Raw genomic sequence first — 27756 nt, forward strand, 5'->3', positions numbered from 1 at the left:
CCGAAAACCGATCACATCGTATTTCCCAAATCTCAGTACGCTGTATATCAAATTTCGAGTCTGTAGACTAAAAATTGACAGTGTTATTGCGTAGGAAATGTACGCAGACACACAGACACACAGACACACAAATACACACACACACACAAAGACACTTTCACTTTTATAGATATTCTAGCATGGGTGCACGGCGTTGCCCGGGTGTTTGGAGGTTTATGCTGAGCAAAAAAAAAAAAAAAACGGTCAATTTTTTTAATTTTGACCCCTATTATGACCCCTTAACATTTATTGTTTTGTGCTCAAATCACGTTATTAAGTTAGATCCACGTTCAAGGAATTTATATCTAAAATTTCAAGTGTTTAGGCCCAAAATTGTTGGAAGAGTTTGGTAGAGTTCTCAAAGGTCAAATCGTTGAACTTTGACTCCTTACTCGCAAAATTTCTGGCCGAAAACCGATCATATCGATTTTCCCAAGTCTTAGTACCCTGTATATCAAATTTCGAGTCTGTAGACTTAGAATTGACAGAGTTATTGCGTAGGGAAATGTACACAGACACACACACAGACACGTTCACTTTTATAGATAGATAGATAGATAGATAGATAGATAGATAGATAGATAGATATATGAGGGCCGTTCCAAGAGTAATACCTGCTACTTTTTAACTCAAAAACTAAAACATTGAAGAGCTACGAAGACAGGAGTGGTATCATTAAAACGAGCGATATTTTGTGCTCCAGCCTTCCTAAAATTCAGGTCTACAATGATCTAAGTTAAGATCGTTTCAGAGACTACTTGGAATTATTTTTATTTATTTTTTCAAGTTTCATTTTATTTCAGTCAAAAATCAAGAGGCTCGATCCTAGGGGCTAACACTTGATCTCTATATGAAATACACAGATATTCGAATATTTCATTAAATCTCTTTTATATCTCTTTCACTTAGTAAAAAAAGTTGAGAATATAATTTTCCTCTTCCTAATTGACCAGTTTAATATTTTTTTTTTTTTTTTTTTTTTTTTACAAAGGCATCACCACATTATCAAGGCCCAGAGGCCACTCAAGGATAAGGGTTAAAGAGTGTACAGTAGAAATTGGTCAATATAGTAATCATTAGTAATGAAAATTTGGTAAATTTAATAACTTATATGGAACGGCTCATCAAGAACTTATTTACTTTAGACTTGAACACAACCATATTGTAGTCAGCCGGAAAGCAGGAAAACAGAAGACAATTCCACAGGCGTGCAGTTCTAAGAAAGAAGCTTTGTTCATGGAATCTACGTTTAGGTTTAGGCACAGATAAAGAGTGGGGGAAATTATTGATAGTGTTTACAGCTAGACGAGTGTTTCTTGTGAAAGTTTGGCGAGGGGGGACCATAGATTGAAGCTCAGTTGAACACTTTCCATGAAAATAACGATACATCAGAGACAAACTCGCAACATCTCTTCTGTGAGATAGAGGTTGCAAGGAGGAGAAAAGGACATCTCCTACGAGGCTACGAAGTCTATTTTGAACTCTATCAAGGCAGGACAAGTCCTTTCTAGCAGCTCCTGCCCAGATGTGGCAACAGTATTCCATCCTTGGACGTACCTGGCTCTTATATAGGTAGAGAATAGCATCAGCAGTGAGATATCTACTGGATGTCATAGTATACATTTCTTATGGTCTCCTGATTTTACTGGATTACAGGACAAGAATTCATCTAGTCTGGTGGAATCTCCAACTTCGTGTTGTTACTTGATATAACAGCACTTGGAGAAGGTGCATCATTCCTCATGATTTATTCATAGGAGATCTTATTTGGGCCACGAATACAAAATGTGATTTTGAATATTTGGTCAGGGTTGTAGAGAAAATTATCCTCATGGCAGATTGTCCTGACAAACCCCGGTGTAGAGAGACACTCGAGGACAGTGTCTAGTAGACATTCAAGTTCTCTCCAGTAGGCATTCAAGTTTTTTCCAGTGTATATGTGTATTTTAGTATGTCTCTTCTTCGGTTAATTTCACCAAGATCCCAAGTAGAGGTTTTGTGAAAGCATCAACATTTCTTTTATAAGCATTTCAAATTTGTGAAGAAAATGGCAGACATACATCTACCTAAACACTACCAGTATCATCAATCACCCAATCACCACGGTAGTAATAATAATAATAATAATAATAATAATTCATATATTTTACTGGAAAAGAGTCACTGCTTATCGAAGCTCAAAGACCATTCGAGGATAAGGGTTAATGAGTGAACACTATGATGATCAGTAATGGTGGAACTTGGGTAGGGTTTGATTATTAAAGAGAACGGCTCTACAAGAACTTATTTACATTAGAATTGAAAACAACCATGTTATAGTCAGTTGGGAAGCAGCCCCGGAGCATTGTGTTCCACAAAGAGTTCTAGGTAAGAAACTTTGCTCATGGAATTTTCGCTTAGTCTAAGGCACTGATGAAGTGTAAAGGAAATTATTTACAATTGTTGCATCTAGACGAGTATTAATTGCAAATGGTTTGCAGAGAGGGGGGGGCATATATTAAAGCTTAGTCGAGCTCCTGCCATGAAAATAACGATAGAGATATACTCACAATATCTCTTTTGTGAGAGATAGGAAGTAAGGAGGTGAAAAGATTGTCGCCCATTAGAATTTGCAAGGCGGGAATAGGTTCTTTGAACAGCGCCTCTCCAGATGTGGCAACAGTACTCCATCTTAAAATGAATTTAGCTCTTGTATGATTCGAGAATTGTATTGGGAGGGAGATACTTTATAGAGCAGCAGAATGAGCCAACCATTTTCCAGCGGCTTTCGCAACGCATCTGATGTTGTAAGTCTTCCATTTTAAAGAATTAGAGTTTGTCTTATATGTATATATCATTCAAACACTACCGTGTTTTAGTCATTTAGAACTGCTTTAAAGCTTCGCCACTCACTCATTTTTTGACCAAATTTCAAACAATTATTACAGTTTATAGATCACCTTCTCAGCTATAGTGTGAAAAAAATAGTTCAATTTACGTTCAGTAAAACAAAAGTTATGATAAATTTACTATTGTTCAAAATCGTAAAAATATGTAAGGAGATGAGCAACGCTTTTTATGACTGGTTTCCATAGCAACCATGTCGCTTCAGCAACTACTGTTGCTACTAATTCACTGCTGTCATCGAAAGAGAAGTAACAAGTGAAACAGAGAATTAAAGCATGAAAAGGGGATAATTAGGGTGATTTTGTTGAAAGCAGACGAGTGCCTCACATTGTTATTACATATATGTGTATGTTATGTTTATGGGGGCAAAAAAATAAAACTGTAATTAAACAAAGAACAAGTGAATTCATTGGAAACCTGTAAAAATCATTAATTACAATAGAAAAATGTGAGCATTAAAAGTAATATGGTTAAGCTAAAAACATGGAAAAGTAAAGGACTAGTTGCAACTGGAAAAAAGTTATAACTGGAAAAGGAAAGGACAAGATATTCTAGTAAAAAATATGATAAGTTTATAACTTAAAATATTGCAGCATTAAGAATTTTTTTAATTTAATTTATAACATTATATAATCAATTCTTCATGCTGCAATATTTCCATATATAACCATATTACTTTTCATGCTCGCATTTTTCTATTGTAATATATATATATATATATATATATATATATATATATATATAGCAACAGCCATTTGGGTGGTCGGGTTTGGATCCTGGCTTAAGACAGTTGCCTGTCTAGCCACACTGATGAGCTGTGAAACAGCAAAACAGTACTGTATGTGGATTACTATATATATATATATATATATATATATATATATATATATATATATATATATATATAATTATAAAACTCAAATGACCTTGTAACAAGTGATGTAACTCACTTTCCGGTTTATGACATCCGGTTGCGCATGCGCACATAAACATTAACCCATAACAACATAAACAAATAAAATAAAATCGCTTCTTTTGCAGATTTTCACCTGTGCACTGAAATATTAACGTTATTATTTCGAAATTATTATTTAACATGAAAAGAGTGGGGGTGTTTTGTAACTATTCTTTATTACAACTATACTGTCGCTATTTTCTTACAACTAAACAACTTTAACCCGTTGACAAACATAAGAACAATTTTAGTAAAGCCAAAACTACTATTACTACTATTACTACTACTACTACTCTCTATCCGTCCCTTTTCCTTCCTTCCTTCCTTCCTTCCTTCTTTCCTTCTTTTTTTATTTTTTGTTTACATTTCTAGATTCAAAATAGTTGTGTGAGAACGGTGAATTTGTTGACACATTTACTAATCTGTTTCAATATTAGTTTTTTATTTTATTTTATTTATTTAGGTTTTATTTTTTTGCTTCAGGTTTTATTAATTATTTTTTTTTGGATTTTAAGTTTCTATAACTTGGTTGAAGGATTCCAATATGGTATTTCTCATCGGTAGGTTCATGTGCGTTTTTGCTGCTAAATGATTTTGGCATTCGATTCATAGGAAAATCATGTTTAATTTTCGATTTTGGAGCGATTATTCAGAAAAATAGGTAACTTTACACGAATAGGGGGGATTTTTTTTTTCATGTTTGAGTGATCCGTCCGTGATTTTTCATTTTAATATACTTTCATAGAAATGTTTCTGTTATGTCAAAAAAAAACTATTTTCTTTACATCACAAGTGTCACGTTCATACATGAATTCCATAGCTAATATAAGATACTGACCCAACGGGTCACGGGTAGTCTAGTATATATATATATATATATATATATATATATATATATATATATTTAAAAGTGGCTTCCGAGCCTTGATAAGTGGTGACCACCATGTAAAAAAAAAAAAAAGTATCCCAGATGTTTGTCAAAGCAAGCTGCTTCCTCAGGACGACAGCCATTCATTTTAGTCGTGGCGAAGTGGGGATGAGAGTGCAAGAGGCGAAAAGATAGAAGTTTGGTTTTGGAAGTATTAAAGGTAACTAGTCAGTTTCATTCCATTGTATCACATGCTTAAGGTCGAAAGAGAGCCTATTTACAATGCCTCCCCACGGGACAGAGTTAGACACCAGGGTCGTTTTTTAACGTGGAGAAAAGGTACAAAAATAAAAATTGTCTCAGTCGTGAAGGATTTCTCCTCCACTGAAAGAGAACGAGAAATGGAAGTGCCACATCTGAAGAACAGATACTACACTTTGAAGTATTTATTTGCTCCCCCACTGAGCAAATTAGGCACAAGGCCGATTTTTAAAGTGAGGAGTGAAGGGGAAATGGGGACCAACTCCCCAGGGAGTAGGGGAGCTGGATAGTGACAATTGGTATGAAGGGTTGCCCCTACATTGACCAAGGTCTTATCTGTGGGGTCGCCCCCACATATGGTCTTTGCTTCCAGTATCTGCCGGGACAGATAGTATTTATTTGCTCCCCCACCGAGCAAATTAGGCACAAGGCCGATTTTTAATGTCAGGAGTGTAGGGGAAATGGGGACCAACTCCCCGGGGAGTAGGTGAGCTGGATAGTGACATTTGGTATAAAGGGTTGCCCCTACATTGACCAAAGTCTTATCTGTGGGGTCGCCCCCCACATAGGGTCTTTGCTTCCAGTATCTGCCGGAACAGATGCTACATTTGATCTTGGCCAAAAGGCCCAGAATAAGGTCGGAAGAGAGAGAATCAGAATTATATACTTGAAAATAGAAAAATGAATAGTAGTTGCTGGAAGCCGTTTGACGTCATAAAGGATGAAAAGGATGAATGATAAAAGGCTGTGGACGTGTATAATTGTTTGGAAGCAGTCGCAGTCGAGATATCTATGTTTGTTTTGGACAAAACGGCGAATAACAACACTAGTGGCAGGTGTTGATTAATTTCTGGCAAAACACCAACAACAATGAACATCTCTTTTCTTATTTCGGTATTCACCTTTTTAACCAGTTTCTTCATCATCGGTGGGTAATCTTTTTTTTCTTTGTTCTTTCTTTTTTTTTTTTTTTTTTTTTTTTAAAACTTACTTACATGCTTTTAGAAGCAACGATGAGCCTGGCCAGTACCAGATGGTTGACCATTTGGGAAGGCTAGGTGCTTTATGTACTGCACCGAGTCATAAGAAATTTACAGGTTGGTATTTGGAGATGCATCCCTAGTTAAGACATGCATCTAGGAGGAGGTAACTCTGATGACGTTAGCAGCAGGACGTTGGATGGCCATGGATGAGGATGAATCTCTAGCAGATCAACAGTTCTATGGTATTAGGAGTTATGTTATTCGACTGCAGCTATGCGGATGATCTAAGGACAATGGATAGGCGTAAACATGGAGAACACTAACCATGATTTCATCTACGACATGAACATGCTATGATACAACAAGAAGAAGAGGGTGGAACGATAAATTTGTTGCCCTGGAAAAGACATGATTCCATTTCTGTTTGATGAAAACCATGATTTCGGACTCTACCTTTACCTCTTTGACTGACCATAGAGACTACAGACGCCGGAAGATACCAGAGCCAACCCCCAAGCATGGAAGAGACAACTCCCCAAAGAACGATTCCCCAAATGTCGAAGGGGCATACTGCCCGAATACCATGGATGCAGGGGCAGCAGCCCCAAAAGACTTTGCCTGAGGAGATGTTCCCCATAAGGGCAGCTCCCTAAAGAGGGAGCCAAACAAATAATTGAGGAGGCCCACCACATAGAACTGCCAAACCAAGAATCAGCAGCCCCAAAAGACATTGCAGGGAGAGTAGCTCCCCACGAGGACAGCTCCCCCAAAAAGGGAGAAAACTCTTAGAAAGAAGAGACATACTGCCTGGATATACCCCAGGAAAGGGCAACAGCCACAAAAGACATTGCGAGTCTGTCTTTGTTTTATCGTTATTTCCATGGCAGGTGCTCGTCTGAGCTCCAATCCCTCATCCCCCTCGCCAATCTTTCACGAAAAACACCCGTCTGGCTGAAACTACTGTCAATAATTTTCCCAAGTCTTTATCTGTGCCTAAATCCAAACGTAGATTCCATGAGCAAAGCTTCTTTCTTAGAACTGCACGCCAGTGGAACTTTCTGCCGCTTGCCTGTTTCCCACCTAACTACAACTTGGACGTCTTCAAGTCCAACATAAACATAAACTCCTGACAAACCGCCCTCTTAAGTTAGACACTCTATCAAACCCCCAATACTAATGATTACTACAATACTACATTGATTGCTGTGCATGCAATAACCCTTATCCCTGAGTGGCCTTTGGGCCTTGATAAGTGGTGACCCCCATGTAAAAAAAAAAAAAAAGGAAACATTACCGGAACAAATGCTCCCCAAAAGGGCAACATCCCCAAAGAAAGAGCCAAACCTAGAAAAAATGGAGCATACTGCCTGGATGTCTCCAAAGAAGGGGCAGCAGCCCCAAAAGACACTGTCCAGGGAGGAGGTCTGCAAAAGAGCAATCCCCTCAAAAAGGGAGCCACATCAGTCAAATCCTGCTAAGGAACCAGTGGACACACCTCCGGCCAAGTCCGCATGGGGCAAGACTTCAGAAGCCAAGTTAACCCTCGAGGAGTACAGGACCCTTTACCTGACCTAATACAAAAAATAAATTGAAGGAAATGTACTCCAGAGCATATCAAGAGCGTGGGAGGCAATCACAGACAGGGTTGTGTCCCTAGTCACATCGGACATGACAGCGAATTGCTTCCTTGGAGTGTAAAAAGAGGAGATGGCTGAGCTCCTAAGGAAACTCAACATCCCAGCAACCTTCTTCTGCCAAAGGAGCTTCGCCATGTAGGACATTTTCCTCCCCAACAAAGAAGTGGCCCAAGAGCTGGCTCAAAAAGAACTCAAGAGCAGCAAAGTAAAACTGCTCCTTGAGTACCAGGGAAAGAGAATGACCCTGGTCTGCATCTTTAACATGCCCCCCGAATTTTGCACCAAATACTTGGGCGTCTTCTTTAGCCAGTTCAGAGAGGTGGAACAGGTGGACTTAGTGAGGCCTTGCAACGACATTCAAAATACCAACTATGTGATGTCATTGAAACTAAGAAAAGAGGACTTTCTGGCAATTCCAGCAGTGCAAGTGCACAATAACTGGAACGTGATGGTGGTCATGGAGGGCTGTCGTCCACACTGCTGGTTTTGCCAGAAACAGGAACACCTGGCCAGAGAGTGCCCCAAGAAATTGGCCTCCACCCAGCTAGCAGCAAAAGCCACCCCAAAGCCTGCCCAAGAAGGAGCCACCCGCCCCGAGATTGGCAAAATCCCCAGAGGTAATGAAGGAGGGTTGGAGCACATTGGCGGGTTGCAGGAGGAAAATTACAACCACCTCTGCCGTGGCCCCATTACCCAATCCAAGGCAGCAGTAGCGACAGCAGCAGCAACATCAGCCGCTGCTGCAACAACAAAAGAAGAGGCAGCAGCTGCAATCACAGCTGTGGCCGCAACAATAAATAATGGTGAAGCAGCAGCAACAGCCACAAACACAGCCGCAGCTACAACAGCAGCAGCAGGTGAAACAGCAGCAGCAGATGAAGCAGCAGCAGCAGGCGAAGAAGAAGAGCCATCAGGACCTCCAAGTCCCCACTAAACAGGGGACAAAGAGGAAAACTGAGAGCTCTTCCAATGAAGAGGAAGTAGGATGTGAAAGGGAGAACACTGCTACAATGCTACATCACCCTTCCCTGGTCTTGCAAAAATGAGAAAAAGAGAGTGAAGAACGAGCATGCATCCTCCCAAACACACAATAATAGCACTGCATACACACCACCAACACCCATTCCCAGAACATCTACACAAACACACACACCACAAGCTTTGGTCCCACCACCAGTACCGGTATCCAAACTCACCCCCACACTGCACCGAAATCAGACCAGACCGACCACTCTACCCTGACCATGGAGAACCAGGGAGGAGAAGAAGCCAATCAGCATCTCCCTCTTGCCTAAAGAAAAAGGACTCCAAAACTGTCCCCTTTAAATCAGAGAAGGACATTTACAAGATCGACCCCCTATCTGTCGGCACAAACCTTGCACTCTAGAAGAGGAGAAATCTAAAGCCATTGCTGAACTACCAACAGATAGGGGGAAAAGTCACGGAATCCCCCAACAAATTCCCGGATGCCACCCTCGTAAGAGCCTACATCAGGTCACCCGCCGGCCGCAAAATCCCGGTTCAACAAATGGTGCAGGCCGCCAGGGAAGCAATCCCGGGAACTGAATTAGTGAGAGACAGTGATCCTTCCCTGAAAAACTTTCAATCCAATGCAAGGGAAGAGTCCCAATCCTGGTACACCCGTCACTGAACCAGGCTTTAAAACATACTTACTCCTTGGATGTTGGCAGCTTTGCATGATGCGGCCAAATCATGAGGGAACTGACAATCTTGAGCAACAGTTGTCAAGGGGAACATATCAGTCATCGTTAGTAGGGGAAATTTGGTAAGTTGGATTGCTTAAAGGGATGGCTCATCAAGAATTTGTTCACATTGGACTTGAAGACAACCATATAGTAGTCAGTTGGAAAGCAGGAAAATAGAACAGTGCAGTTATAAGAGAGAAACTTTGTTCATGGAATCTACATTTAGATTTAGGCACAGATAAAGAGTGGGGGAAATTATTGATAGTGATTTCAGCTAGATGAGTGTTTTTCATGAAAGTCAGCCGGGGAGGGGGGACATAGATTGGAACTCAGACGAACACTTGCCATGAAAATAATGATAAGACAGAGATAGGCTCACAACGTCTCTTCCATGGGAAAGAGGTTCCAGGGAAGGGAAAAGAACATCCCCACTAGGCTACAAAGTCTATTTTGAACTCTCTCAAGACAGGATAAGATCTTTCTAGCAGCTTCTGCCTAGATGTGGCAACAGTACTCCATCCTTGGATGCACTTGGCTTTTATACATGTAGAGAATTGCATCAACAGTGAGATATCTACTGGAACAGTAGAATGATCCCACTATTTTCCCAGCATCCCTGGCAACGGATTTGATGTAGGTGTTCCATCTCTGATCAGAAGTAAAGGTCAAGCCCAGAAGTTTGTTAAAATATGGAGCCCCCTCAAGATGAGAGCCATTCATTTCAATTGATGCCAGATGGGGATTCGAATGTTGATAATGGAAAGATAGAAGTTTGGTCTTGTATGCATTAAAATTAACCAGCCACCTCTTTCCCCATTGCACACATGCTCAAGATCAGAGGAGAGAGAATCAGAGAAAACTTGGTTGTTTACGGCCTTTGAAGTGTTGCATAGATGGTAGTGTCATCAGCATAAATGTCTACAAATGATCATAGACTGTGATTGTGATCAGAAAGAGAGTTGGGCCCAGCATGGATCCCTGAGGCACTCCAGCATTAATTCTGTGAGCTCCAGATTTTTGCCCATCAACCACTACTCCTATGAACCTATCAGAGAGAAATGATTTAATAATTGAAAAGACGTTTCCAGCTATACCATAGCTAGATATCTTGTGGAGTAAACCTTTATGCCACACCCTATCAAAAGCCTTTGATATGTCAAGGGCAACTGCCTTAGAAAGAAAGCCTCCATTAAGAGATTTGCTAATCCTATGAGATATAACTGTTAACACATCAGCTGTAGATCTAGCAGAATGGAAACCATATTGCATGTCACTGAGGAGGTTATTTTTGCTGAGGTGGGTGACTACTTCTCTATTTAACACAGATTCTAGCAACTTACTCATGACACACAGGAGACTGATTGAGAGGTAGATGAGCGATCACCGAATTTTTAAATACAGGGCATACTGATGAGATTTTCCAGGGTATTGGGAAGCAATTCTCCTTAAGGCAACACTTTAATAGCTTTGTAAGTATGGGAGCTAGTTCTGGTTGAAGCTTTTTGAGCACTATAATAGGAATGCCATCAGGGCCAGTTGCTTTACTGAAATCAAGGTTTTGATTAGCTTGGCAACATCACGTACAGATATTTGTATGTCACATAGCGTGTTTTCAGACACAGGTGGAAATACAGGAGGTAGGTGTCCCTGATCGCATAGGGTAGAATTAGCTGCAAAGTTTTAGCAAAGAGTTTGGCTTTGTCCAATGCTGACGAGATTACTTCAGGTCCATTGATGATGATTTGGATAGAGCACACACTTCTATTCAGGACCTTGTTAGTTATTTGCCAAAATTGGTGGGAACCAAGTTGCTGCTCAGCTACTTTGGACTTAATGGACTGAGCATACAACTCTCTCGCATTCTTTATTACTCTTTTACAGTGGTTGCTGGCAGTCCTGAAAGCGGCTTTAGTCTCAGTACATCTATTACGTTGGAAACAATGGAAATAGTGATTTCTGTGCGCAATGGCAGCAGCATATTCTGGAGAAAATCATGGCTGACTGTTAGGTTTTTGCTGGAATTTTCTGGAGGGTATGACTCGGTCTATACCTACAATTACCCATTCAGCTAGGTCTCATACTATGGAGGACACATTCTGTTTAAATCAAAGATCGAAGAGGTAGATTTGATATAAATGTATGAAAGCTATCTCAGTCAGCCATAGAGTATCGATATACTGTAGGATGGAGAGGTATGTCAGAGAACTTATTACATTGTGTCTTTATCTTAACGGAGACAACCGAGTGGTCTGAAAATCCCAGTAGAGACAGAACAGAAGACGAACATAGCTCAGGGCAAGTTGTGAGAAAAAGGTCTAGGAGACTTGCATATTGATCATCAGTGTCAGACACACAGGTGGGTTTATGAACAATCTGAGTTAGGTCATAAGCAAGGGAAAAATCGTGACAGAACCTCCCCTCATCATCTGTCTTGTTTAAGTGGACTAACCATTCCATATTGTGAACACTGAAGTCTCCACAGACGTGAATATCAGCCAAAGGATGAACAAACAGGATGTGGTTAATTTTCTCAGATATGCACTTAAATATACTAACTCTGCTGTTATGGGGGGCAATAGAGGGCAAATATAAATGCAGTGGTATGAGCAAGTGCGATTCGAAAGCACTTATAGGGAAATTTAAAGTCTTCTATCACATAGAAAGCCATCACTAATGTAGACACATGTTCCATGCCCATGTCGATCTTGGGAAGGGGGTCAGATTTGGAAGTTAAATTTTTTTTTTTTTTTTTTTTTTTTTTACACGGTGATCACCACTTATCAAGGCCCGGAAGCCACTCAGGGATAAGGGTTATTGCAAGTACTGTACGTTAGTGTGGAGATTTGATGAAGTGTTTACTTAAAGGGGCGGTTCATTAGGAATTTGTTAACGTTGGACTTGAAGACATCCAAGTTGTATTCAGGTGGGAAGCAGGCAGCCGGAACAGAGTTTCACAGGCGTGCAGTTCTAAGAAAGAAGCTTTGTTCATGGAATCCGCGTTTTGATTTAGGCACAGATAAAGAGTGGGGGAAATTTTTCAAAGTGGATTCAGCTAGACGGGTGTTTTTCGTGAAAGATTGGCGAGGGGGGACCAGAGAATGGAGTTCAGACGAGCACCTGCCATAGAAATAACGATAAAATAAGGATAGGCTCGCAACGTCTCTTCTGTGGGAGAGAGGTTGCAGGGTAGAGAAAAGGGCATCCCCCACTAAGCTACAAAGTCTATTTTGTACTCTGTCAAGGCAGGATAGGCTGTTTTTAGCAGCTCCTGCCCAGATATGGCAGCAGTATTCCATCCTTGGACGCACTTGACTTTTATATAGATAGAGAATTGCATCAGTAGTGAGATATCTTCTGGAGCGGTAGAAGGATCCCACCATCTTTCCAGCGACCTTGGCAACAGACTTGATGTACGTGTTTCATTTCAGATCAGGAATAAAGGACAAACCCAGAAGCTTGTCAAAACACGGGGCTTCTCCCAGGCGACAGTCATCCATTTCAATTGATGCCAGATGGGGATCAGAGCGTTGATGATGTAAAGATAGGAGTTTAGTTTTAGATGCATTAAAGGTAACCAGCCACGGCTTCCCCCACTGGACCACGCGCTCGAGATCAGAGGAGAGAGAATCAGAGAGAACTTTGTCATTTACAGCCTTTGATGTGTTGCCGTAGATGGTCGTATCATCAGCATAGATGTCATCAAATGATTTAATTATGTGTTTAGGGAGGTCATTGATGTAGATCAGGAAGAGAGTTGGGCCCAGGATTGATCCTTGAGGGACTCCAGCATTAATACTGCAGGCCTCTGATTTTTGTCCATCGACCACTACTCTTATGAGCCTATCGGAGAGAAATGATTTAATGATTGATTAGAATTGATTAGAATATCCTTTAATTACAAACTCATCTAGGGAAATAGTTGGTCCAATGCCAGTTTCGCCTAGGAAGAATAGGTCAGATTTAGTCTCCCGTAATTGGATTTCAACCTCTGGAAGGTTGGAACATAGACCCTTGATGTTAGAGAAGGAAACATGATAGTGGGGGTCTATGTTGGAAGTTGGAGTTCTGGGTTTTTTCTGGAGACTTTTCATGATGAAGTTTTAGGATTTGTTGAATAGGTCGACAGACTTGGTTAGAGCAAATCAGATGAAAAAAAAAATGAAGAAATATCTTTTGTTTGTAGACCATGATAAGGTAAAGCCGTAACAATTACCCACTAATCGAGAAGCCCCACCAGAAGCTACTGCATGGTCCAGAATTCATTCACCAAGTGGCAATACAGTAACCACAGTACTTTACACCTGCTGATAGGATGGTCTCCTTATTGGTTAGTCCAAGGTTCAGGTCCTGTCTATCAGGTAGATAACGTCAGCCCAGAAAAATGTTTGCCTCCAGCATCCTTACTAGTGACAGGGGTAGTATTAATACTATGAGTTTCTGATTTCTGCCTATCAACGAATACTCTTATAAGCTTATCAGAGAGAAATAATTTAATAATTAAGAGGTCATTTCCAGCTGTTCCATAGCTGGCGATCTTATGAAGTAGACCTCTATGCCATATTCTATCAAAAACTTTTGCTAGAAATAACCCGAGTTAAAAAAAAAAGTACTTACCTCCTGGATGCCCTCTCCATTCTAGTTTTGTCTTGCTAAATTAAGGCAAACTAATTTAGCTGGTGTATTCGGGACAGGCAGTTATGTCGTTTGTAGACATGTTAGTTTGAGAAAAGAAGCATGCATAAATAGTTTGATAATTAATCAATTGTTCAATTTCCATTAATTGACATAATATTTTTTTAAGGTGCATAACTCCAGCCAACTCCAGAGAGTTCATATTTCTTTGTCAATCCCATTGTCAATTAGATGATTAAAGAGAACTATAATTAAGTTCAAAATAGAGGACCCATTAATGAGCTGCTTTCGGTCCAACGTTTTGTTAGCAATTGATTGTAAAGTCAAAATTCCCGCCAAAGGTGAAATCCCTGTCTTCTAGGGAAGTTATAACATCAACCAATCAAGAATCCTGTCTTACCCGTGTTATTTTTGACAATAAATGCCCTCAAAATACAATGTTTGTAGAAAAGTAAAACAGATTCAAAATAACCACAAATTCAAGGACACATTTATTGTTGTTACAGAGATTTACCTTGTTGAAGCAAGAAGAGGCGAATTGCCGGTATATATGCTTCACATGACAAACTTGTAAGGTGAACGTCCACCCACAAAGCTAAAATTGAATGTCATAGCACATTCACCAAGGACCAAAACGATGCTGATTCAAGCATTTTTTTTATTATGCCTCCTCTTTTAATCAATAAACTTATCTTTCTCATCTTTTTTACACAGTTCATTCACAATGTACTTACAGTGGCACCACACTTGGACAATACAGCGTGAATTCAAATGATTGTATGGAATGTAACTGCATTGTTGAGAAGGATTTTGTATGCCGGCTAGTTCCGTGTCCGTAAGTGTTCTTTATTTTTTATTATTGTTATTTGGGGGGGGGGTATTGTTTTTTATTGTTTGTTTTTGTTTGTTTTTGTTTTTTGATTGCTCTTTTATTGTTTTTTAATTGTTATTTTTTTGCTGTTAGTTTTGCTGTCTTTTATTGTTTTGGGTTTTTGTTGTTGTTGTTGTTGTTGCTGTTTGTTTTGTTGTTTTTTGAAAGTTTTCCATTGGAAGCTAACTTATCTTCTATTTAAAGCCATCTTGTTTTCCTTTAAAAATGGTAAAAATGGAAATAAAAACAGAGGAGGACGTTGTAATTTGTTTCAAGATATAAACAGAGTCCGACATAGGCGACCAAATATTCGTCCCCTAGGTTTGGATTTGAAACCAACGGTACCGATGTTGTTCTGACCTTCCGTAACACATATATGAATAAATATTATGCTCTTATTTTTGAAATTTTCTTAATAATCGAGCATTCTGCTGAGTTTCTTTCTCACTAACCTTACATAATATTTATAATTGCCTGATATAGCCTATATAAGTATTTCTGCTTGTTTATAGCATATAAACCTTTATTTACTGTATAATATTTTAGCTTCCTCATTTTAACGTTGATTATATATTTAAGGTTTCTATTTGATGTCTAATCCTAGTGCTGATAATGAGACTTCATTCAAAGAAATTTTTTGTATCATCTCAGAAACGATCGTACACTGATTAGTTGTTAATGTTGAGTTCTTAGTTCCTAAAGAAATGATTCGCCTATAAATCATTTTACCTTTTGCTTTACACACACACAAACGGGCACACACGCAGGCATATTTCACACACACACACACACACACACACACAAACGGGCACACACGCAGGCATATTTCACACACACACACACACACACACACACACAAACGCGCGCGCACACACACAGGCATATTTCACACACCCACATATGTGTGTGTGAAATATGCATTCCTGGAATCGTATCTAACTAACAAAAGGTCCAGGTTTTCTCTGTGGACATTATTTAATTCCATTGTTCCATTATTCCTGCTTTGACCTAAATTAAACCAACACAACTTTCTGTTTACTGCATTCTTTGTTGTCTAAGTTATTTCTCTTGAATTTCTCATTACAATGGATAATTCACTGCATTCCTGGAATCGTACCTAACTAACAACAATGTATTCATTTTAACTTTTAATAACCGCATTTGATTCCAGAATTCTTCCTCAATAATGATATTCGATCCAAATTACTTCATTTCTAACTAAAACCAAAAAAATATAAAATTATATACAACACCACGTGAAAATAAAAAATATACAACACCACGTGTGTACACATATGTGTGTGTGTGTTCCAAAATTAATAATCTATTTTGATGAAATCAGTGATCTTTCTAAAGAAGATTTTCTTGAAATATGTTCTTCTCATTAAAAATATGCTATGCATAAAATTCTATTGTCTTATGTGTAATGGAAAATTTTTCCACGCAATTTTGATTACCGTGAAATGACTAAACAAATTAGAAAATACGATTTATTCTACATGTGCGACGTCTGTCTCTCTACAAGTTTCAAATCTATCCTTAACTAAGAAGCAGTTCCGGAGTTATTTCTCGAATTGCTAAACGTATGCGTTCTTTGAGTTCAGCTAGATTACCAATTTTCTTTTTAATTTCTGGCACACGTTACTTTGATGAAACTCCATACAAAGAGCTTTACGCGTTGCGTATGCTGATTGCTGAGCTACCAAATTCCTCATGAACAGTATTTGATGACTAGGTTTTACAAGGCAACGATTCGTTCCCACTTGGAATACGGATCCCTAGTGTTCGCCGGAGTTGGCTAGGTGTTCTCTGATTCTCTTGAGCGTCTAAAGCGTCGTTTCATCAGATATACACTACTTATTCCTGCCGCAACTCTGTTCCTTCTGGAGTATATAATCTGTTTGGATTAGATCTGTTGACACATTTTTGGAGTTCTGTATTGGTTAACTATCATAATGTTCCTAAGTTTTGTGCGTTTTCTAATTAGCTTAATAGTCTTTGTCTATTGCTAACGGTTTTATGACCATGTCTTAATAAAAGAAAAAAGAAATTGAGAGGAGTTAAGTCTGAAGAATGTGGAGACCATACCCGAGTAAACTATGTTCTGGCACGATTAGAGTATAATGGCATTGTGCACCATTTTGTTTGAACCCAATAGCATTAACAATGCCATCATTCACAAGTTGAGGCTCTAAAAACTGTTGAAGCAAGGCTAGATAAATGATGTTTGTGACAGTAGCTTCTTGAAAATAAAAAAGAATGACCCATAAATTTTTATGGCACGCGTTTTTCTGTCACGTGTTTGTTATGGGGAAAGTTTTTTACAATTCCTTAAGCTCAGTTGCTCTTTCATTCGTCCAGATACAGCAATTATGCCGACTGATTTTAGCAAGAAGTGATAGAGATGGCAATTCTTATGACAGTGGAGCTGAGAGATAAATGTGGAGAGAAGTGTAATGGTTCTTTAAACAGGAGCATTATTTGAAAGAGGCTTTCATACAAAGTTCTTTATACAACATGATGAAGACAAAACACATTACCTTGTGGTTGAATGACGAACGAAGACAAAAGGCTTACATAACAAATACAAACTGGTGGTTGGAATTCGATGCCTGCTAAGTTGTTACATTGTTGTCTTTTCCTAACTCCTTCACTTTCTAAGGAGTCTCAGTTAACTCTGACTGCTTTCTAGTCTAATGTAAGTGTATATATTAATTCTGTGCTTCTTTGTGACGTCATCACGCGGACCAAACATGTGAATTCGGTGCACATGCTTCCAACACGTGTCCTGGCAACACAAGTCCCGGATTTTGTTTATGGACATTCTTTAATTCCATTATTCCATTATTCTTGCTCCGACCCAAATTAGACCAACACAACTTTTTATTTACCTGCATTCTTTGTTGTATAAGTTATTTCTAATTTGCATTCCTCACTACAATGGATAATTCACTGCATTCCTGGAATCGTATCTTAACTAACAAAAATGTATTTATTTTAACTTTTAATAACTGCGTTCAATTCCAGAATTTTCCTTCAATAATAATATTCGATCATAATTACTTTATTTTTAACTAAAAATCAGGAGCTGTCCCCTTCAATATACAACACCATGTGAAAAGTTGTTTTAATAGAGATGTGAGATGTGCGTCTATATCTTATTATAAAACGTAACAAGGAAGGAAATATAAAACCTCTTTTAAAATAACATCAAAAACCTTTTTAAAATAACAACAAAAAGGTTTATTTTAGCAGCAGAAAGTTGGATAGCGTCTGAGTGGAGAAACAGAAAAGTTGAAAATAAATATGATTAAGGAATAGGCAAGTAAATTCTAGAATATTGACTTACCATGGTTTAGTAATAAAAAAAAAATGATTAAATTAGACTCGAGAATCAATGCTACATCTGGAAAGGATTCCTCACCTGCAGATTTCACCACATAGTTTTTATGTTAAAAATGAATAATCTTCTAATAAATTCATTTTTATTTCTTTTTATAGTATCAGGGGAAAATTTTTCAAGGAATCGTTTTTGGAATAAAAAATGAAGCGCCAATTTTTCTGATTCCGATACGCCAAAAAGTTCTGATTTTTCTGATTCTCGGTTCCAATTTCGATTAATTAACCAACACTAATATATATATATATATATATATCATTCAACCGCAGTAGTGTTTGAATATATGGTTAAGTGGCAGTTTTAGTCATATAGAACAGCTTTAAAACTTCACCACTCATTCATTTTTCGACCAAATTTCAAACACCTTCTCAGCTATATTGTGAAAAAAGTTTACAATTTTCGTTCAGTAAAACAAAAGTTATGATGAATTTTCTGGTGTTTAAAATCATAAAAATATGTAAGTAGATGAGCGACGATTTTTATGAGTGGTTTCCATAGCAACCACGTCGCTTCAGCGACTACTGTTGCTACTAATTTGAAAAGAGAAGTAACAAGTGAGAATGAAAGCGTGAAAGGGAGATAAGTGGGGAGATTTTATTGAAAGCAGACAAGTGTCGTGCATTGTTATTACATATGTGCTGGAGGGGGGGGCAAAGTAATAAGACTGAAATTAAACAAAGAACAAGTGAATTTATTAAGAGACTGGAAAAATCATGGATTACAATAGAAAAATGCGAACATGAAAAGTAATATGGTTAAGCTTTAACATGGAAAAGTAAAGGACTACTTGTTAAAACTGGACAAGAAAAAAAACAAGCTATTCTAGTAAAAAATATAATAAATTTATAACATAAAATATTGCAGCATTAATTTTTTTTTTAATTCAATTTATAACATTATATAATCAATTCTTATCTTAACGCTGCAATATTTTAAGTTATATATTATGATTGCAACGTCTTGTCAGACGAGTGCCACTCCCTCAGACACTTAAAAGTCCATGAACCGAAAAATGACTTTAATCGTCACAGGACCATTTTAATAGACAAATGCCTAAGGGAGTATCTATACTCAGATGATGTTACAGAGTCTTAGCTTTGTACGACAGCTAAGTCTTTTTCTCGGTTCAAAATGTTCAGATTCAACAACAAGCAAGAGCACCAAGTTAAACTGCAACAAGTTAAACTGCAATCCAGCTTAATGCGGGTACTGGTCTCCCGGTTTATGGTTTTTTTAAATCAGATTTGCTTCTCCTAGAAAGGTTGCCTTCACCACAGCTTACGGGAGCCATCTCCACCCCAACACACACATACATACACACGGTGCTAGTTGGCCGTTGACAGCTTACGGGAGCCATCTCCACCCCAACACACACATACATACACACGGTGCTAGTTGGCCGTTGACCACGAAAAAGGGTTCATTCGTTATATATATATATATATATATATAATTTATATGATTTTAGAGTTATGTCTCGGAAGTAGAGTGAAAAGCACATCTTATTTTTCTTTTATCAATATTATTTTTTTTCCTTGTACACATGTTTGTAAATTATTCCATGGATCTCTGCCTTTGGATTATTATGGACCATCTTCCAATTACGGGATGTCTTTGGATTTTACTTGTACAAATGGAAATTCTTTTAACTTTCTTGAAGTTTTACATTTGGATTTTACCGTCACTGAATTTTTTATCTTCCACCAGACTATCCATTCATGTGTAATCACCTTTTTCTTTACCATATTCCCTCTGCTTAACTTATTTTGTTTTCAAGTAAGATCTTTGACTTACTTGTTGTTTCATCAAATACTTCTGCATGCAAAATCCGATCCCGCATTTTGCTAATTCCTACCCTCTGATGAGAAGGAGAGTATTTCTTCGAAACTCCGCGGATTAAGGACTATCCATTTATCTAGTGTTTCCTTTTCAGATTAAATATGTTTTTAACTCATTTCAAAGTGTTTTTTAACATATTTTATTAAATGTTTGCTCATATATATATATATATATATATATATATATATATATATATATATATATATATATATATATATATATATATCTGAGCAAACATTTAATAAAATATGTTAAAAAACAGTTTGAAATGAGTATATATATATATATATATATATATATATATATATATATATATATATATATATATATATAGTCATCCACATGCAGTACTGTTTCGCTGTTTCACAGCTCATCAGTCCGGCTAGACAAGCAACTACCTCAAGCCAAGATCGAAACCCGATCGACCAAACAACAATATATATATATATATATATATATATATATATATATATATATATATATATATATATATATATATATATATATAGTTTTGTTTTGTTTTGTTTTGTTTTGTTTTTGTTTTTTTGATATCTTCCTTTCATGATGAACCGATCATTATAAATTTGGAAATATATAAATCATTATTATTCTCGATAACCCGGTAAGTAATATGGGACAATTTTTTTTATTTATTTATTTTACTTTATTTCATTTGTAAACTTTACCATTTATGGAGTTCGCTTATCCAATCTCGCACTCGAGACAGAATTTTTTTTCTTTATAAGTAATATGTAAAAAAGTTTAGAAAAAAGAATTGCCCTACATAACATTTTTAGTAATATTACGTAATACATTTAAAAAGGACCAGTGAGCTTGCGTGAGTGTCAATAGTATGTATGTGGTTGGTAAAATTCTAAACTATTGAACGTATCAGTATTTATTATAGAATATGTATTCACAACAAAAAGGGTGGGTAACATGGTCATGTTATTTATTTTATTATTTTATTATTTATTTTATTATTATTATATTTATTTATTTCAGTTATTTTAATTTATTTTATTATTTATTTATTTTAATTTATTTTATTATTTTATTTATTTATTTTATTCATTTTATTTTATAATTTTATTTATTTTAATTAATTTATTTATTTTATCATTTTATTTATTTACTTATTTTATTTATTTTAATTTATTTTATTATTTTATTTATTTGTTTATTTTATTAATTTTAATTTATTTTATTACTTTTAATTAATTTTATTATTCTACTTATTTTAATTTGTTTTATTACTTTTAATTAATTTTATTATTTTATTTATTTTAATTTATTTTATTATTTTATTTATTTTATTATTTTATTTATTTTATTATTTTATTTATTTATTCATTTTATTTATTTTAATTTATTTTATTACTTTATTTATTTGTTTATTTTATTTATTTTATTTTATTACTTTTAATTAATTTTATTATTTTATTTATTTTAATTTATTTTATTATTTTATTTATTTTATTATTTTATTTGTTTTATTTATTTATTTTAATTTATTTTATTATTTTATTTATTTATTTTATTAATTTTAATTTATTTTATTATCTTATTTATTTATCTATTTTATTTATTTTAATTCGTTTTATTATCTTATTTATTATTTTATTTATTTTAATTTATTTTATTTATTTTATTCATTTTATTTATTTATTTATTTTAATTCATTTAGTTATTTTATTTGCTTATTTTTATTTATTTTTATTTATTTTATTATCTTATTTATTTATTTATTTTATTTATTTTAATTTATTTTATTATCTTATTTATTTATTTATTTATTTATTTATTTTAATTTATTTTATTATTTTATTTATTAATTTTATTTATTTTAATTTATTTTAATTATTGTAATTATTTATCTATTTTAATTTATTTTAATATTTTATTATTTGTTTGTTTTATTTTTTTATTTCATTATTTTATATATTTATTTATTTTAATTTATCTTATTTATTTATTTATTTATTTTAATTTATTTTATTATTTTATTTATTTTAATTTACTTAATTATTTTAATTATTTATCTTATTTATTTTAATTTATTTATTTTATTTATTTTAATTAATTTATTTATTTTATTTATTTTAATTGATTTTATTATTTTATTTATTTTAATTTATTTATTTATTTTATTTTGTTTTATTTTATTATTTATTTTATTATTTTATTTATTTATTTATTTTAATGCATTTTATCATTTATTTTATTTATTTATTGTCAAATTTATCATTTAGGAAGGTACCTCCAAAAGGGTACCATACGAAAGAAAATTAAAATTTAAGCTAATGCTCGTGACAAAGACCCGTGAAAGTCAAAAACTGTTACAGATATGACGAGTTCTTGCTTACACTCGAGCAGAACATTAAATCATTGGCCCACTAACTGGAAAGATGGATCAGAACAGAAACACTGTTGTTAAATCAAACATGCATCAAATGTGTTCATTCATTCCTTCATTTTTTTCATTCATTCATTTCATTTATTTAATAGAATAAAGAATAAACACACAAGCGATTGCTATTTACAAGGAGAAAAAGTCAGTGAGAATTTAGCGGACTATTTACAAACTAGTAAGGGTGCTGGAGGTAAACTTTTTCATCTGGGCTGACGTTAACCGCCTAGTAGTCAGGGACCCGAACCTTGGAATAACCACTAAGGAGGCTGTTCTATCAGCAGGTGCAAAGTACTGGGGCTGCTGTATTGCCATTTGGTGAATGGATTCTGGACCTTGCAGTAGTCTCTGGTGGGGCCTCTCGATGCCATACTAGCGGGTAATTGTTACGGCTTTACCTTATCATGTGCTACAAAAAAAAAAATTTCCCATCTTTTCTCTCTTACTTTCCCTCTCTGTACTGCTCTAACCAAGTATGCTGACCTGTTCCACAAATCCCAAAATCCTCAACATGAAATATCTCAAAAAAGAAAACACAAATAAACCTAGAACCCCATCCTCCAACGTAGACCCCTACTACCATGTCTCCTTCTCCAACATCAGGGGTCTACGTTCTAACCTTCCAGAGGTTGAAACCCAATTACAGGAGACGAACCTGACATATTCTTTCTAAGACGAACTGGAATAGGGCCGACCACCTCTCTAGATGAGTTCATAATTAAAGGATACTCTAACTTAACATCTAAATCTGATCCCCAAGATCGCCAGAGGCAAGGAATATGTGCCTACATTAAAGATGGCTTCCTGTGTGGCAAGGATATCTCTAGAGAAGACCCTAATCTACCCTATATGTGCTTCTAGGTTGCTTCCGGATTGCACTTGCTTACACCACCGCATTTATATTTGCCCTCTATCGCCCCCACAACTGCGGAGTTACTGTCTTTAAGAGTATATCAGAGAAAATTGACCACATCCTGACCCACTCAAATAAGACTGATGATGAGGGGAGGTTCTGTCATAATTTTGCCATTGCCTATGACCTCACTCAGATTGTTTGCGAGCCCACCCATGTGCCCAATACTACCGGTCAGTGCGCAAGCCTCCTAGACCTTTTTCTATCCACTTCCCCTGAGCTATGCTCATGTTCCGTTCTATCTCCTCTGGGATCCTCCGACCACTGCGTTGTATCAGTTAAGATAAAAATGAAATATAATAAATCTACAGATGTACCTCTCCACCATACTGTATACCGATACTCTATGGTGGATTGGGATAGCTTCCATACATTCATATCTAATCTACCTCTCCATTCCATGTTTAAAAAGGATGTGTCCTCTATAGTATCAGATCTGACCGAATGGTTAATTGTAGGCATAGACCAATTCATACCATCCAAAAAATTCCAACAAAAACCTAACAGCCAGCCATGGTTCTCCTTTGAATGTGCTGCACAGAAAGCACTTTTTCCATAGCTACCAACGTAATAGATGCACCGAAACTAAAGCTGCTTTCAGGACCACCAGCAACCACTGTAAAAGAGTAATAAAACATGCAAGAGAACTATATACTCAATCCGTTAAATCCAAAGTAGCTGAGCAGCGGCTGTGTTCCCACCAGTTCTGGCAAATAGCAAATAGGATCCTGAACAGAAACATGCGTTCTATCTCAACCATTATCAATGGACCAGAGGTCATCTCGACAGCATCCCACAAGGCCAAACTATTTGCCAAGAACTTTGCGGCAAATTCCACCCTGTGCGACGAAGGCCATCAACTCCCCGTATTCCCTCCTATGACAGACAATACGCTATGCAACATACAAATATCTGTGCGTGAGGTTGCCAAGCTAATCAAGAACCTTGACTCCAGTAAAGCAACTGGTCCTGACGGTATTCCAATTATAGTGTTAAAAAAATTACAACCAGAACTTGCCCCCATACTTACCAAGCGTTTAAGCATTGCCTTAAGGAGAAGTGCTTCCCAACACCCTGGAAAACCTCATCAGTATGCCCTGTATTTAAGAATTCAGGTGATAAGTCATTTCCCTCTCAGTACAGACCAATAAGTCTCCTGTGTGTCATGAGTAAGTTGCTGGAATCCACAATAAACCACCTCAGCAGAAATAACCTTCTTAGCGACATGCAATATGGTTTCCGTTCTGCTAGATCTACAGCAGATGTGCTAACGGTTATATCTCATAGGATTAGCAATTCTCTCGACAAAGGCTTTATTTCTAGGGCAATTGCTCTTGACATATCAGGCCTTCGATAAGGTTTGGCATAAAGGCCTAATACACAAGATTTCCAGCTACGGTATTACTGGAAATGTTTTCTCAATCATTAAATCATTCCTCTCTGATAGGCTCATAAGAGTAGTGGTTGATGGGCAGAAATCAGAGGCCCACAGTATTAATGCTGAAGTCCCTCAAGGGTCCATACTGGGCCCAACTCTCTTCCTGATCTACATCAATGATCTCCCAAAGCACATACTAAAATATTTCGTTGACATCTATGCTGATGAAACGACTATCTATGGCAACACATCAAAGGCCGTAAATGATGATGTTTTCTCTGATTCTCTCTCCTCTGATCTTGAGCACGTGGTACAGTGGGGGAAGAGGTGGCTAGTTACCTTTAATGCATCTAAGACCAAGCTCCTATCTCTACATCATAAACGCTCTGATCCCCATCTGACCTTAATTGAAATGGATGGCTCTCGTCTTGGGGAAGCCCCATGTTTTGATAAGCTTCTGGGTTTGACCTTTACTCATGATCTTAAATGGAACACATACATCAAGTCTGTGGCCAAGGTCGCTGGGAAAATGGTGGGATCCTTCTACCGCTCCAGAAGATATCTCACTACTGATGCAATTCTCTATCTGTATAAAAGCCAAGTACGTCCAAGGATGGATTTCTGCTGCCACATCTGGGCAGGAGCTGCTAAAAATAGCTTATCCTGCCTTGGCAGAGTACAAAATAAACTTCGTAGCTTAGTGGGGGATGCCCTTTTCTCTTCCCTGCAGCCTCTCTCCCACAGAAGAGACGTAGCGAGCCTGTCTTTGTTTTATCATTATTTCCATGGCAAGTGCTCGTCTAAGCTCCATTCTCTGGTCCTCCCTCACCAATCTTTTTCAAAAAACACCCGACTAGCTGAAACCACCATCAATAATTTCCCCCACTCCTTATCTATGCCTAAATCAAAATGTGGATTCCATGAACAGAGCTTCTTTCTTAGAACTGCACACCTGTGGCACTCTGTTTCGCTTGCTTGTTTCCCCCCCCCCCCGACTTCAACCTGGATGTCTTCAAGTCCAACACAAACAAATTCCTGATGAACCGCCCCCTTAAGTAATGACACTTTATCAATTCTCCAATACTATTGCTACACTATCCCATTGATTACTGTACACACAATAACCCTTATCCCCGAGTGGCCCTTGGGCCTTGATAAGTGGTGAACTCCATGTAAAAAAAAAAATGATAATAAAAAGAGAAAACTATATAGGGTAGAAACGGTGGAGGTCTGACCAGCATCTGTTCAAGGCCTCCTTGAAGTCCTGTTGTGTGGGCTGGTTTATGACTTCATTGGACAGCTGGTTCCACATAGATGCCACTTGAACTGAGAATGCTGCTTGGCGACGAAGCCTCCGTGTGTGTGTATGTGTGTGTGTGTGTGTGTGTGTGTGTGTGTGTGTGTGTGTGTGTGTGTGTGTGTGTGTTGAGCATTCTGGTTAAGGCAATAATGATTTACCCGTAAGGTCAAGGCAATACATGCCCTTAAAAATAGCTGAATATTTTTCAACAATCAAACGAGCTAATTGACTCACCAACTGGAAAGGAAGCATGCGTCAAATGTGTGTGTGTATGTGTGTGTGTGTGTGTGTGTGTGTGTGTGTGTGTGTGTGTGTGTGTGTGTCCCTGTAAGTGGAACATTCCGGTTAAGGCAATAATAATTTCCCCATAACATCGAGGACACCCATAAAAGTAGCTGAATACTTTCCAACAATCAAACGAGGTAAGTAATTGCTAAAATATGTGTGATTGCTGATAAATGTTCACAGTCAAATTAAATAACTTTTCTCTCTTTTCAGGTAACCGTGTTCATAACGAAATGGGAGATTGTTTGAAAAGTGAACAATGGAAGCTCTACGAATTAAAATGGCTAGATTTTTAAAGGATAATGTCAAAATAAATGTAATACAATCACAGTTGATTTATTCACGTTTGTTTCTGATTTTTTTAGATGAGGATTGATTATTCTTCAGAATAATAGTGTTCTCTTCTTGAGTGTTATTTGCACAACGTTTCGGTTGATGGAACCTCCGACCTACTTCGTGTGTGCTTTGTCGAACTTTGGAATCTTTCTGTCGAATTTGGGAATCTGCACAGAATTTCGAATGCAACTGTTTATTTAATCCACGGAGACACCACGCTCTCGTTCCGGACCCGTGGCGTAGTGGATAAAGTACTTGATAAAGTTAAGTTGTAAATTACATTCTTCTGGAGGTTTACGGCTCAATCATCAGTGCAAGCGACACTCAAATTACAATTGCAAATTACTTAGGACTTCTACCCAGTCATAACGGAATGAGAGCATGCTACCCCCATGGATAAAATAAAATGGTTCTGTTCGAAATTCCATGCGGATTCCCAAGTTTGACAGAAAGATTCTCGAGTTCGACAAGATACACCTGAAGAAGGTCGGAGGTTACATCGGCTGAAACGTTGTGAAAACAATATGAGAATAGTGTTCTGAATAATCTAAATAATACGACTACTTTGCATTTATTTTTATGAATCAAATAGTGAAGGAGTTTTGGTACATTAGAGAAATAACTTCACAAATATTCAGTTCTTTTAATACTAGCAGTTCCACCCGGCTTTGTAGGGCCCTATGTACTGTTCATAACTTTCCCTATGTGTGAATACTCTTTATGTAAAATTTCAAATGTTTAGACCAGAAATTGTCTGAGTAATTTGGTAGAGACCGCGGAGGTAATTTTTTAAAACTTTGACCTCAATTTTGACCCCTTAACATTTATTGTTTTGGTTTCAAATCAAAATAAAAAGTTTAACTCATGTCCAAGTTACCTACATCTAAAATTTCAAGTGTTTAGACACAAAATTAGTGGAGTATGATAGAATCTGCAAAGGTCAACTCTTTCAACTTTGACCTTTTGACAGCGAAATTTTCGTTCCAAAACTGATTAAAATGCTTGCTGCATGTCTGAATACCGTTATGTAAAATTTCAAATATTTAGACCAAAAATT

At 36.8% G+C, this 27756-nt stretch overlaps 1 long non-coding RNA gene across 1 annotated transcript; it reads left to right on the top strand.

The window, feature by feature from the left end:
• The first annotated feature begins 5749 nt into the window (after positions 1-5749).
• Positions 5750-26698, top strand: LOC145291628 (uncharacterized). The gene is made up of 3 exons (XR_013869473.1): positions 5750-5937; positions 14682-14802; positions 26577-26698. It is a non-coding gene; the product is annotated as an uncharacterized LOC145291628 (long non-coding RNA).
• Positions 26699-27756: the final 1058 nt, after the last annotated feature.

This window comes from Euprymna scolopes, chromosome 12, assembly GCF_053919585.1.
Source record: "Euprymna scolopes isolate OS-2025 chromosome 12, ASM5391958v1, whole genome shotgun sequence".
Classification (NCBI taxonomy): domain Eukaryota; kingdom Metazoa; phylum Mollusca; class Cephalopoda; order Sepiida; family Sepiolidae; genus Euprymna; species Euprymna scolopes.